This window comes from Palaemon carinicauda, chromosome 23 (assembly GCF_036898095.1).
Source record: "Palaemon carinicauda isolate YSFRI2023 chromosome 23, ASM3689809v2, whole genome shotgun sequence".
NCBI classification, from domain to species: Eukaryota; Metazoa; Arthropoda; class Malacostraca; order Decapoda; family Palaemonidae; genus Palaemon; species Palaemon carinicauda.
Window position 1 is genome coordinate 30,455,132 of NC_090747.1, and position 15,000 is coordinate 30,470,131.

Sequence of the window (15,000 nt, forward strand, 5' to 3'; positions counted from 1 at the left end):
CCATCCATGTATCTAATGAATGGCTGTCATTTGCTTCGAGTAGATCTACATCAGAATATGCAAGTCTACTGGACAGCAGCTGAGGATGTTGTCCATGGCCAGGGGCGATCAGTGTTGGTGATATATACCTACTTCTGAAGTCTGTCTCCTGTTTTCCCAAATTGGGTTTTTTTCTATTCAAAGTGGTCCATACCTTTCCGTTAAGGGATGTTCGACAAGTTAGGGGTTGGCTAGGGTCAAGTAGAGCTTCATTAGTTGAATTACAGTCACTCTCCCTCCCTTAAATCAATCTGTAGGCAACATGGTTCAGATGTTAAAAACTCTCCAGGGCCATGAAGCTTTTCCTTGATTATAATTGCCGTCTTGTTTCATGATATCCATGTAATGGATGATGTGGATCCTTCATCTGTTTGACCCTTTTTATTTTAGGTAATAGCATTTTTCAAATTCGAGGTGGGACAATACTGGCCAGTTTTTAAAGATATTGTAGGGGTGTTGCCTTCTAAGGATCAATTATTATTCGACAAGCTCTATTAACCTCTAGATTCAATTTCTATGCATAGCACAACCTTTCCCACACTGGTGAACAATATTTTTCCATAGAATATAAGACTTGTAATGATTTTTACTTAAGGGATTTTGGATCTGCTCCCCAGCTGGTGTTGGCTAATTTGCTAAGTAAGTTGTATCTTGTTGGTAGTTTTATTTCTTTGTTTGTTTGTGGGTTCTTTAAAGCTAAGAGTTTTGTCAAGAGTAACACTAGATTTACTGGACATTGGAGGATTTCTAAATCTTTATTTTTCCTGTATGATTTTTAGTTTCCGGTTAGCTAGGTAATTGCTACGAGGGAATTTGCACCTCTGTTTTGCTGAGATTTGCATTGAGGTGTCATTCTTTTTTATATTATACTGAGAGATGATGAAGCTCTTAATACTTTCTCATCCATTTCATCAAGGAATCTTGGTTGTGTGGCATTGCGTAGGTTGTCTGCGTTTATAAATCTTTTTATATCCGGAAATTCGGGTTGATCATTTGTTTTAATGGTGAAACAATGGGACCCAGTACAGAGGCCTACAGAATACCGTTCTTCTGGGTCCTCCACCAGCTTATCTTGTTGTTCATTTCTATGAAGAACCATTGATTTAAAAGGAATGACTCTATGATTCATACTATGTTGGCATCTTCGACTGTTTTGATTTCTTTTAGAAGAAGTTCCGGTTATTGAGAGTATTGTATGTAAGTGTCAGGTATACAAAAGCCTTCCTCAATGATTTCTTTCTTCTTATATCCACTATTGATATACTGAGTTAAGTTGAGAAAGTAACTGTAACATGATCGACCTGGTCTGAAGTCTGCCTAGTTGGGTGATAATTTTCCTTTGACCTTTGGAAATAGTCTCGCCTTTACCACTTATGGGAGACAAAGTGTCTTTACCTTACCTAGATTTAACAATGCTACTACTTTTGCTCTTCTTCATATCTTTGATTTTCGATAGGTACAACCAGCAAACTTTCCTGTAGTGTCCCTGTTTAAACCAATTGGTACAACAAGCGCTACACTTGTACATGCGAACTACATTCAAGCATCAAGAGTGGTAAGGGGATAATCCCTCTGTCCGTGAGAAAAGCAATGGTAAATGATAATAATAATAATAATAATAATAATAATAATAATAATAATAATAATAATAATAATAATAATAATAGATACGAATGCTTTGTATCTATATGATGAGAAAATAAATTGAAGAAACCCTAATGAGTGTTAATATCAGCACCTTTCCCAAGTAACATAAGGCATCTGGAATCAGTTACCTCAGCGCAAATCAAATCGAAGCCTTCTTTAGGAGAAAATTATTGATCTATTCACATTGCACTTCAGGTAAAAATTTGATTACACCTTCTTGCTTATGCAAATGTTGGTGAATTTTCCAGATATATTGAATGAAATCAAGAAATGGGAAAAATATATTAACCTAAATATTGAATATATTCCCCAACCGGTGGGGAATAGTATGTAACCAAAATATGATGTGTTCTTGTCATAATATATACTGGACTTCATTAATATGAGAAAAAAAAAGTTGAACTATGAAATTTTACCGCAAAAGAATCAATTTATAGATTGGGAAATGTTGACTACCAGGAAAATAGTGAACAAAATTATTATAAGTTAAAGATATAATATCCCTATTTTTTTATTCATTGAAATTATTCACTAATATATTTCTAAAGAAACAAAGAAATTTCATATAAGAAAATTTAATGTATGATATTGCACAATAAAATTAGATAAATATACACAAACTCAAAATATGATATATCATTACCATAATATTTGGAATGATAATATATATATATATATATATATATATATATATATATATATATATATATATATATATATATATATATATATATATATAAATATATATATATATATATATATATATATATATATATATATATATATATATATATATATATATATATATATATATATATATATATATATATATATATATATATATATATATATATATCATCAAGTACGGGGTGTTCGATGTCGAACGGCCGTGTCCCTCTGCACAAAACTTCTCCATTCATTCCGGTCTTGAGCCTTCCTTTCCAATTCCACCATCGTTAGCCCGCACATCTCCTTGATATTGTCACTTAATCTAGTTTTAGGCCTTCCTCTCGTTCTTGTACCATAGACTGATCCAATTAGTAGCGTTCTTTCCAGAGAATTGTGTTTCCGAACCTGGTGTCCAATAAAAGTTAGTTTTCTTTCATCCAAAATTTCAAGTTTTTTTTTTTCGATATTGATCTTTTGTAGAACTTCCACGTTAGTCTTTTTCTCAATCCAGCTTATCCTAAGGACTCTTCTGTAACACCATAGTTCAAAACTTTCTAATCTTTTCCGATCTGTAGATTTTAAAACCCAAAATTCTCAACCGTATGATGCGATGGGGAAAACAAGCGATTTGAGAAGCTGCTTCTTTGTGTTTAGAGTGATATGTCTGTCTTTCCACACATTGCTTAGTGCGATGGTTGCATTCTTTGCAATACCAATTCTTCTTTTGATCTCTTGGGAGTCGTCTCCATTATTGATTGGTGAAAGTTGCTCCGAGGTAAGTAAATTCAGTGACATTATCTAGGGCAACTGCGTCTAGTAGGATTTCTTGATCAGACGGGGCTTTTTGACACTTCATGACCTTTGTTTTCTTAGCATTTAGGTACAGTCCCACTTTTTCACTCTCAGCTTTTACTTTTGATACTAATGTTTGGAGGTCCTCCATACTTCCAGCGTTTAAAACCACATCGTCAGCATATCTGAGATTAGTGATCTTTTGTCCTCCAACAGTTATGCCTCCTTCGTAGTCTTCAAGCGCATTTCTCATTATGGTTTCCGAGTAAATGTTAAAGAGGTGGGGAGAAACAATGCATCCTTGTCTGACACCTTGTCCGATGTTAAACCAATCCGTTAGGCCATAAGATGCTCGCACTGCGGCTTTCTGTTGATTGTACAGTGCTTTCAGAAGTGAGATGACATGAGGTGGAAAACCCAAAGAGTACATGTCGTTCCATAAGATGTCATGTGCAACTGTATCAAAGGCTTTAGTGTAGTCAATAAAACAAAGGAATACGTCAATTCCTCGTTCTCTGTTTTTTTCAAGGATCATCTTGAGATTCATGATTTGGTCTCTGGTGCCTTTCCCAGGACAGAATCCTGCTTGTTCATCAGCGATTTCTTCGTTCAGTTTGTTTGCCATTCTCTTAGCCATGATTTTCAAAAGAATTTTGCTACTGTGACTAATGAGGGAGATTGTCCTATTATTTCTGCATTTGAGGGTGTCACATTTCTTAGGGATGGGGACAAAGACTGACTCCCCCCAATCGTCTGGCCATTTGTTTTCGATCCAGATTTTTTTGCAGAGCCTGTGGTAGAATATCTCGACGTTCTCACCTCCATTCTTTATCATTTCGGCTGTGACCTGATCGTTTCCTGGACTCTTTCCAAGTTTGAGTTCTTTGATAGCTTCTCTAATCTCATCAATCAGAGGAGGTGGTTCTGGTTCTGAAGACACTTGCCCGTATGGGACTGGTGTTACAATGGATTCAATTCTTTTGTAGAGATTTGTGCAGTATTCTTTCCATCTGTCTTTGACTTCCTCTCTGTCACAAAGGATTAGGTCATCTTCATCTTTGATGGTGTCAACAGATGGTTTGAATTTCTCGGTGAGGTTTTTCACACCATTGTACATTTCTTTGGTAGAGTTGTTAATGGAATTTACTTTAATCCTTTGGCATTGTTCTTGTAATAACTTTTCCTTGTCTTTCCGCATCATCCGTTGAATTTTGGAGTTCTGTTGTCTGTAAATTGTTTCCTGAACAGGATCATTGATCCCTTTTGCTTTGAGTTGCCGTCTAAGCTCAACTTCTTTTATGATTTCTTCCGATATCCACTGATTCCTTTTTGTTGGTTTTTTGGTAATGGTTTCTTCTGCAACTTTAGAAAGATATCCTTTCCTTCGTTCCACAGTTCGTTTGGGGTTTTTCGTCTTCACGTTGTAAAAGAGCCTCAAAGCTATTTGAAATTTTGACAGAATAGTTGTTATCAAGGGTTTTGTAGTCAAAGCGATTTGGTTGAGGTGGTTGTGTCAATATATATATATATATATATATATATGTATATATATATATATATATATATATATATATATATATATATATATATATATATATATATATATATATATATATATATATATATATATATATATATATATATATATATATATATATATATATATGCTATAGCATATATATAATAAAAGGTACTTCTTAGTAATTTGAACTTAAATCAATATTTCAGTCTTTCACAACCACCTTAACAACACCCCCCCAAAAAAAAGATTTAAGAAAATATGACTTCATAGAAATCAAAAACTAGGACGCTCTGTATTATATTTTATATTTATACATTTTTATATTAACTTTTATATACATTATGTTAGTATTTTCGAATCTTGGACTAAGTCATATCCTAAGAGGTAGGTTATTTCACAGCCTAGAATGACACCCTCAGTATTTGATTTAGTGTCAATTTAGACAAGTCATATTAAATATTTATTCTTTTATTTACCCAAAATTTTACACTAATTATAATTATACTATAACAGATGAAATACAATTGAAATACATCTAATTCAATAGAATTATATAAATTTCAACGTTTCAAAAAATTTTCATAGACTCAATGATTACGAAATGATGATCCTGTGCAGGATGCGGGTGTTTGATAAGGCAATGGTGAAAATGGTTCTACTCATCCCATTTGAAGAAGCTCCTTAAATCTCTATTTAGAGGATCACTTATATATGTAGAGGTGAGAGTGACCTTATGGTGGTGACTGAGATGAGAAGGCAATTCATGGAGAGTAGAATTGTCATAGAGAAAAGTTTTTGAGGAAGACATTTATGAGAACAGGTGAAATATAAAGGGAAGGAAAAACATCTTTAATAAATTGGACAATAAATTTCAGAGGAAATATCCTTCTAAGTTATGGATTCTAGGAGTCTCACATATCAAAATACACATATACATAAACTGATCCTAATTTCAGTAAAATAAGTTTTCAATCTTATCAGGGATGATATTAAAATTAGTTTTGCAAACTCTTTGTCAGTAAATGAAAAGGTTGATTAATCATAGCACGAATAACATAGTCTCCATTTCCTTAGGAACATTCCATTCTGTTTTCTAGATGTAAACAAACAAAAAATGTAAACAAACAACCTGACTTTTGTCCTAATTCCATCGGATGAAATCAGAAAGAACCACACAAATAGATCTCTTCTTTGAAACAGGTTGGTGTTGATTATAGTCCCAAAGAGACAATAGCTTCCTTAATGACTTCCTGGTAATTTACTAAAAACATAAATTTCGAATTATCTCATCGCTGCGACCAGCGCCAGCAGTTCCATTTCAACTTTTGAGTAGGCTCGTTGATGTTTCTTCACTTTCAACGACATAAAACAAAAAGGATAAGGAATTGAAATCAGGTGCTCGCATTATCGGTTTTGAAGTTGATATGGGAAATATTCTATCAAAGGATTTCTTGGCACTCGCTGGTCCATAAAAATTTTTTTCAACCCAAACGAAATTAAAAAAGCTGATAACAATTTTGCATTGCCGTCCAAAGGGCCTTTAAAAAAGTCGTTCTTGAAGACAAACCTCATTTGTCCGATATTGTCGAATAGCTGGTTGATGAGCGGGAATTGAATTCAACTTTCAGTAGTCCATACATATCCTGGAAGATCCGTCTGTTATATTTTTTTTTTCTTTTTTACAAGCAAGCATGGAGAACTGTAAGGGTTAGAACTTTGTTCGGCCAACCTGTTTTGTAGCAAATAGTCCACTTCTTTTCTCATGACATCTTGGTGATAAGGCAACAGTTGATGAGCAGGTTCTTTGAATAGTCTCTCTGTTCTTTTCATGTGTATTTAATGTTTCATCAGGTTGGTTCATTATGCTACGTCCGAGACAATTTCAGGAAAACTTCTAATTAATAGGCTTAATTCCTCTTGATGCTCCTCGTTCAAATGAGTAAATTTCTCTTCCAAGTCCTGAATGATGGACGATCTGTTCACTTTAATCACCAGCTCTACCTCATATCCTTCGTCATGTTCCGTGGATAGTTTGGTTTGCACCATAAACATTTGTGAGGCTTCGGTCTCGTTTTCACTTTCATATGATTTCGGTAGGTTAACATGTACTTTCCTTTAACTTTCTGGGGTTTTAATAACGTAGGTCAGGTCACTTATCTTCTCCAGAATCTTTAATGGTCCTTGGAACGTGTGGGTGAGAGGGAATCTCCTTATCGGCAAGAAAACCCAAACCTGTTGTCTAACCGTAAACTGTCTGCCCTTACTTTTCATATCAAACCTTATCTTCATTTTTCTTGTCTCGTTTTCAGGTATTTTAGGGAAAATTTCCTTACCTCGCCAATTGTTTTCCTCAAATTCCTGACATATTCTCCTTCCCCTTAATCTTGATCATTCCATTTATCTCGTAACATTTTAATTGGTCTTCGTAATCCTCGTCCAAACACCATTTCAATTAGGCTACATCCCATGCTTTCTTGATAAGCAATACATACCTCGAATAACATTAACGGCATTCTGATGTCCCATTCAATCCAGGTTTCATTGTATTACTTCGTTAATATACATTTCAAAGTTGGATGAAATGTCTCTAATGCACCATGGGTCTCCGGATAATAAGCAGTTGATAATTGTTGTTTGACATCCAACAGGTTCATTACGTCCTGGAACAGTTTTGGTGTGAGATTTGTTCCTCGGTTACTTTGAATGACTTCCGGAATACCAAGCTTGGTAAAAGAGTCTAGTAACTTCTCGGCAATTATTTTGGCACTGATGTTCCTGATGGGTATGACTTCTGGGTATCTCATGACTGGAAACATCAAGGTTAACATATATTCGTGACCTTTCATCCTTGGTAACTGTCCCAAAATGTCAATCATTACCTTACTGAAGTGTTTTCCTCTTACTTCAACTAGCTTTAAGGGTGCTTTCTTAATGTACTTATTTCGCTTTCCTGCCATCTAACAAACGTGACATGTATGGAAAAAGTTGCTCACGTCTTTCAGCATTATAGGCGAGAAAAATTGTCTCCTAATCTTTTGAGTCATCTTCCTTATTCCCATTTTTCCATTCCCGTCCGTTACAGCGATTACCTGTCTTCAAAACAGTGCGGGAATCCATATGTGATAGTATACCCACCATTCCACATCCCCAAAGTTATCAGCATGTCCATGCTTTCTCATAAGCAACCCGTCTTTAAAATAATAACAAGTCTGAGACTGCTGAGCCTCTATCTCATCCACCCCATCGTACAATAACTCTTTTAACGTCTCATCCTTCTTTTTCAATCCTATCAGCCTTTTCATATTCACTTGACCTACTTCTAATGCTGAGTTTTCTATTTATTCCAGGTCCATTTCTTCCTGGTCTTCTTGTTCACTCATCTGTCATTCCTCTCCTCTCAGAAATAAAATCCTCCAAGTTCATCGCTCCTTCAGTTTCTTTTTCTTCTTTAGAAGCCACTTTCTTCGACTTACTCCTAGTCATCACACAACTAGGAAACAGGTACTGGTAGTCCTTCTAGAGTTCAGTCGTAGGACTATAATTCAATGGTTTCTTCATTAAAACAGGACAAGGCACAAACAGCACTCCACCAACCTCACTACCCAATAGGACATTTACTCCTTCGACAACCAAAGGATCCTTAGATGTAGTATTAAAAGTACCTGTCACCAGGTCACATGGCAGTTTCAAATGCTAAATAGGGGTAACATCTTCACCTCCTATTCCCTTTAAAATCACCAAGTCTCCTGTGAGAGACTGTTCCACTAACAGGACATTTTGTGTCACCAACATATGCTTACAACCAGGTTTGTGCAAAATTTTGACTGGGGTTTGCTCACTCACTGTCAACTGCTGCTAACATATCTTGATACATATAAGGTTTAAAGACATCCACCCTGTTTGGGTTTGTCCTGACCGTCGTGTAAACGTTAGCTGGTTTATTTTACTCATTGACCTTTCCCGATTGTTTCTCCGTCTGCATTTTGTGAAGTTGGATTATCCTTAACCACTTGGGCGACTGCCTTCGATTGGTTCAACCAACATTCCTTAATGATATGGCCTCTCTTGCCACACTTATAAGAGACAATTTTAACCTTCTGCTGGTCTTTGTAGTAAACTTAATTCCCAAGAATCCTCTCACAGTTGGCTCGGTTTTTCCCTTTAAGGATCGATTGAGTCCTTTGATGTCCTCTGGTGTAGTGTATCGATATATTTGCCCAAAGTGTAACTCTGGGACCTACGTAGGATCTACCAAGAGGTTGTTGAAGGTCAGAATTGACTCTCATAGAGGTGTTAGTTTTCGAACAGGTTGCAGAATATCCAACCCAGAACATTCAAATATTCGCAATCATACTAAAATTTGCAAAATAAATATAGACAATAAAGATTTTAGCATTATAGGAAAGGTACGACGTAGTTATTGGTATAGTGGGTATTTAACTGTGGTTGCCAATTTCTGTTTTTTTTTCAATATTTGTAAAAATTTACTACGTAGTAAGGAATTGCCGTATATTATTGATTTTTTTTTTCATGTTTATGTGTTAGAAAGTGTGCCTTGATGGTTGGGCTAACACGTGCATGTCTTTTTTTTATCTGAGATGCCGTTTATTAGAATGTTGGGCATTTTTCCGCGAGTGCCCCTTTTTATTTGTTTTGCATTTTTTTGCTTAGTCATGTTACCGTAAGGAATTGGCAAGTAGTGTCGCAAAACTTATATTTTTATAGTGTTGGAAAGTGTTTCTAGATGATCTGGCTACCCATGCCTATCTTTTTTTTTTAGCCAGATATAGCGTATATATAGGTATGTGTTCGATTTTCCTGTGATTGCCATTTTTTCGTTTTTTCCCATTTCTTTCAAAATTACTACGTACTAAGGAACTATCACAGAGTAATGATTCATTTAGATGTTTATTTGTCGGAAAATGTACCTTGATGGTTTGCCTAGCACGTGGCTGAAATTTTTTTTTTCTGAAATGCGTATAATAAAATGTTGGCCATTTTTCCACGAGTGCCCCTTTTTATTTGTTTTGCATTTTTTTGCTTAGTCATGTTACCGTAAGGAATTGGCAAGAAGTGTCGCAAAACTTATATTTTCATAGTGTTGGAAAGTGTTTCTAGATGATCTGGCTACCCATGCCTATCTTTTTTTTTAGCCAGATATGGCATATATATAGGTATGTGTTCGATTTTCCGGTGATTGCCATTTTTTCGTTTTTTCCCATTTCTTTCAAAATTACTACGTACTAAGGAACTATCACAGAGTAATGATTCATTTATATGTTTATTTGTCGGAAAATGTGCCTTGATGGTTTGCCAAGCACGTGGCTGAATTTTTTTTTTTTTTCTGAAATGCCGTATATTAGAATATTAGCCATTTTTCCGCGAGTGCCCCTTTTTATTTGTTTTGCATTTTTTTGCTTAGTCATGTTACCGTAAGGAATTGGCAAGTAGTGTCGCAAAACTTATATTTTTATAGTGTTGGATCTGGAAAGCCGGAATCCACTCTGCATTGATTCTCTGTCTTTTAATGGCTCTTAATCCAGATGGCTTCCACACCAAAACAAAGGCACTTCTGTTCCACTATTCCAGTACGAAGGGTTCTTCTCCAAGGGACACAGCATACAAGAAGACATCAGACTTGTTTCTTCTCCATTTGTTCACCTGATAAAGAAACAGTACAAGTGAATCTTTGTCAAGGAATAATGCATATGAGAGCAAGTGTAACTTCTTCCCTCTTCTGATTCTATCTTATAGATTATTCCCTTTAGATCTGGAAAGCCGGAATTCACTCTGCATAGATTCTCTGTCTTTTAATGGCTCTTAATCCAGATGGCTTCCACACCCAAACAAAGGCACTTCTGTTCCACTATTCCAGTACAAAGGTTTCTTCTCCAAGGGAAACAGCATATTTGAAAAGGTCAGTCTTATTTCTTCTGCAATTGTTCACCTGACAAAGAAACAGTACAAGAGGATCTTTGTCAAGGAATAATGCATACGAGGACAAGTGTGACTTCTTCCCTCTTATGAATTCATCTTGCTGATTATTCCCTTAAGATCTGGAAAGGCCTAATCCACTTGGCATTGATTGCCTATCTTTTAATGGCTCCTAATGCAGATGGCTGCCATATCCAAACAAAGGCACCTCTGTTCCACTATTCCTGTGAAAAGGGTTCTTCTCCATGGGACACAGCATACTAGAAGACATCAGACTTTTTTCTTTTGCAATTGTTCACCTGACAAAGAAACATTACATATGAATCTTTGTCAAGGAATAATGCTTGCTAGAACAGGTGTGACTTCTTTCTTCTTCTGAATCCATCTTGCAGATTATTTCCTTTAGATCTGGAAAGCCAGAATTCACTTAGTATTGATTGCCTTGCTTATAATGGCTCTTAATTAAAAGGGGTTGACACACCCAAACAAAGGCACATCTGTTCCACTATTTGAGTACAAAGGGTTCTTCTCCTAGGGACACAGCATGCCAGAAGAGGTCAGACTAGTTTCTTCTGCATTTGTTCACCTGACAAAGAAACAGTACAAGTGAATCTTTGTCAAGGAATAATGCATACTAGAACAAGTGTGACTTCTTCCCTCTTCTGAATCCATCATGCAGATTATTCCCTTCAGATCTGGAAAGCAGGAATACACTTGGCACTGATTGCCTGTTTTTGAATGGCTCTTAATCCAGATGGCTCTCACACCCAAGCAAAGAAACTTCTGCTTCTCTATGATAGTACAAAATTATTTTTCTCCAAGGGACTAAGCATACTAGAAGACGTCAGACTAGTTTCTTCTGCATTGGTTGACCTGACAAAGAAACAGTACAAGTGAATCTTTGTCAAGGAATAATACATACTAGAACAAGTGTGACTTCTTCCCCCCCCCCCTTTGAATCCATCTTGCAGATTATTCCCTTTAGATCTGGGAAGCCGGAATTCACCTAACATTGATTGGCTGTCTTTTAATGGCTCTTAATCCAGATGGTTGCCACACCCAAACAAATCCACTTCTGTTCCACTATTCCAATACAAGGGTTCTTCTCCTAGTGACACAGCATACTATAAGACATCATACTTATTTCTTCTGCATTTGTTCACCTGACAAAGAAACAGTACAAGTAAATCTTTGTCAAGGAATAATGCATACTAGAACAAGTGTGACTTCTTCCCTCTTCTGAATCCTTCTTACAGATCAATCCCTTCTGATCTAGAAAGCCGGAATTCACGTAATAGTTATTGCCTGTCTTTTGATGGCTTTCAATCCAGATTCCTGTCACACCTAAACAAAGGAACTTTGGTTCCAGTATTCCAATAGAACGGGTTCTTTTCCAAGGGACACGGCATACTAGAAGACATTAGACTTGTTTCTTTTGCATTTGTTCACCTGACAAAGAAACAGTACAAGTGAATCTTTGTCAAGGAATAATGCCTACTAGAACAAGAGTGACTTCCTCCCTCTCCTGAAACCATTTTGCAGATTATTCCATTTAGATATGGAAAGGTGGAATACACTTGGCATTGATTGCCTGTTTTTGAATGGGTCTTAATCCAGATGGCATCCACACCCAAGCAAAGGCACTTCTGCTCCACTATGAAAGTACAAAATTATTTTTCTCCAAGGGACACAGCATACTAGAAGATGTCAGACCTGTTTTTTCTGCATTTGTTCACCTGATAAAGAAACTGTACATGTGAATCTTTGTCAAGAAATAATGCATACTAGAACAAGTGTGACTTATTCCCTCTACTGAATCCATCTTGCAGATTATTCCCTTTAGATCTGGAAAGCCGGAATTCACTTGGCATTGATTGCCTGTCGTTTAATGGCTCTTAATCCAAAGGGCTGACACACCCAAGCAAAGGCACATCTGTTCCACTATTCGAGTACAAAGGGTTCCTCTCCTAGGAATACAGCATACTAGAAGAGGTCAGACTTGTTTTTTTCTGCATTTGTTCACCTGACAAAGAAACAGTACAAGTGAATCCTTGTCAAGGAATAATGCATACGAGAACAAGATTGACTTCTTCCCTCTGAATCCATCTTGCAGATTATTCCCTTTAGATCTAGAAAGCCAGAATTCACTTAGCATTGATTGGCTGTCTTTTAATGGCTCTCAATCCAGATGGTTGCCACACCCAAACAAATCCACTTCTGTTCCACTATTCCAGTACAAAGGTTTCTTCACTAGGGGACACAGCATACTAGAAGAGGTCAGACCTGTTTTTTCTACATTTGTTCACCTGACAAAGAAACAGTACAGGTGAATCTTTGTCAAGGAATAATGCATACTAGAACAAGTGTGCCCTCTTCCTTCTTCTGAATCCATCTTTTAGATTATTTCCTTTAGGTCTGGAAAGCCGTAATTCTCTTGGCATTGATTCCTTGTCTCTTAATGGGTCTTAATCCAGATGGTTGCCACACCCAAACAAATCCACTTCTGTTCCACTATTCCAGTACAAAGGTTTCTTCTCCAGGGGACACATCATACTAGAAGAGGTCAGACCTTTTTTTTCTGCATTTGTTCACCTGACAAAGAAACAGTACAGGTGAATCTTTGTCAAGGAATAATGCATACTAGAACAAGTTTGACTTCTTCCCTCTTTTGAATCCAACTTGTAGATTATTTCCTTTAGGTCTGGAAAGCCGTAATCCTCTTGGCATTGATTCCCTGTCTCTTAATGGGTCTTAATCCAGATGATTGCCACACCCAAACAAATCCACTTCTCTTCCACTATTCCAGTACAAAGGTTTCTTTTCCAGGGGACACAGCATACTAAAAGAGGTCAGACCTGTTTTTTCTGCATTTATTCACCCGACAAAGAAACAGTACAGGTGAATCTTTGTTAAGGAATAATGCATACTAGAACAAGTGTGACTTCTTCCCTCTTCTGAATCCATCTTGTAGATTATTTATTTTAGTTCTGGAGAACCGTAATCCTCTTGGCATTGATTCCCTGTCTCTTAATGGGTCTTAATCCACATGATTGCCACACCCAAACAAATCCACTTCTGTTCCACTATTCCAGTACAAAGGTTTCTTTTCCAGGGGACACAGCATACTAGAAGAGGTCAGCCCTGTTTTTTTTGCATTTGTTCACCTGACAAAGAAACAGTACAGGTGAATCTTTGTCAAGGAATAATGCATACTAGAATAAGTATGACTTCTTCCCTCTGCTGATTGCTTCTTGTAGATTATTCCCTTTAGGTCTGGAAAGCCGTAATCCTCTTGGCATTGATTCCCTGTCTTTTAATGGGTCTTAATCCAGATGGCTGCCACACCCAGACAAAGGCACATCTGTTCCACTATTCCAGCACAAAGGTGTCTTCTCCAAGGGACACAGAATACTAGAGAAAGTCAGACCTGTTTTTTCTGCATTTGTTCACCTGACAAAGAAACAGTACAGGTGAATCTTTGTCAAGGAATAATGCATACTAGAACAAGTGTGACTTCTTCCCTCTGCTGATTGCTTCTTGTAGATTATTTCCTTTAGGTCTGAAAAGCCGTAATCCTCTTGGCATTGATTACCTGTCTCTTAATGGGTCTTAATCCAGATGACTGTCACACCCAAGCAAAGGCACATCTGTTCCACTATTCCAGTACACAGGGTTCTTCTCCAAGGGACACAGAATACTAGAGAAGGTCAGACCTGTTTTTTCTGCATTTGTTCACCTGATAAAGAAACAGTACAGGTGAATCTTTGTCAAGGAATAATGCATACTAGAACAAGTGTGAATTCTTCCCTCTTCTGAATCCATCTTGCAGATTATTCCCTTTAGTTCTGAAAGGTTGGAAACCACTTGGTATTGATTCTCTGTCTTTCAATGTCTCTCACATAAAAACTTTTTTCTTTACAAAAGTAAATTGAAACTATCTTCTCCAAAATTCAACCGAATCGTTAAAAATGTTAATCACTTTTTTTTTCTTTTTTTTTTTTCATTCTATGTTCAGAACACTAAACACTCGCTACGACTTTCACTACTCTAAACACTTATTCTTTCGATACACAGGATGTTTTTATGCTCTCGTATATCGCCCGTATTTTATCAACACCCTTATAGATAAAGAATGGTGTAATATCTTTATGCAGAAGGGTGATAACTCCAAACTTGAGAAGTATATCCCTCAATATTGTTTGACAATTATTTGTCAACCAATGATAGGGGCGCACTTGGTTAGGGCCGTAGTATTCTCTCACTGTCTGCCATAGCTGTAGAGGAGACACATTTCGTATAACGGTTTCTCCCACAGGATCATATACCCCAGGTTCGTGGTCATAGGTTCTATATATGGGCGCTAAATATATTTCATCATTCAGTTTTTTATCAAGCCC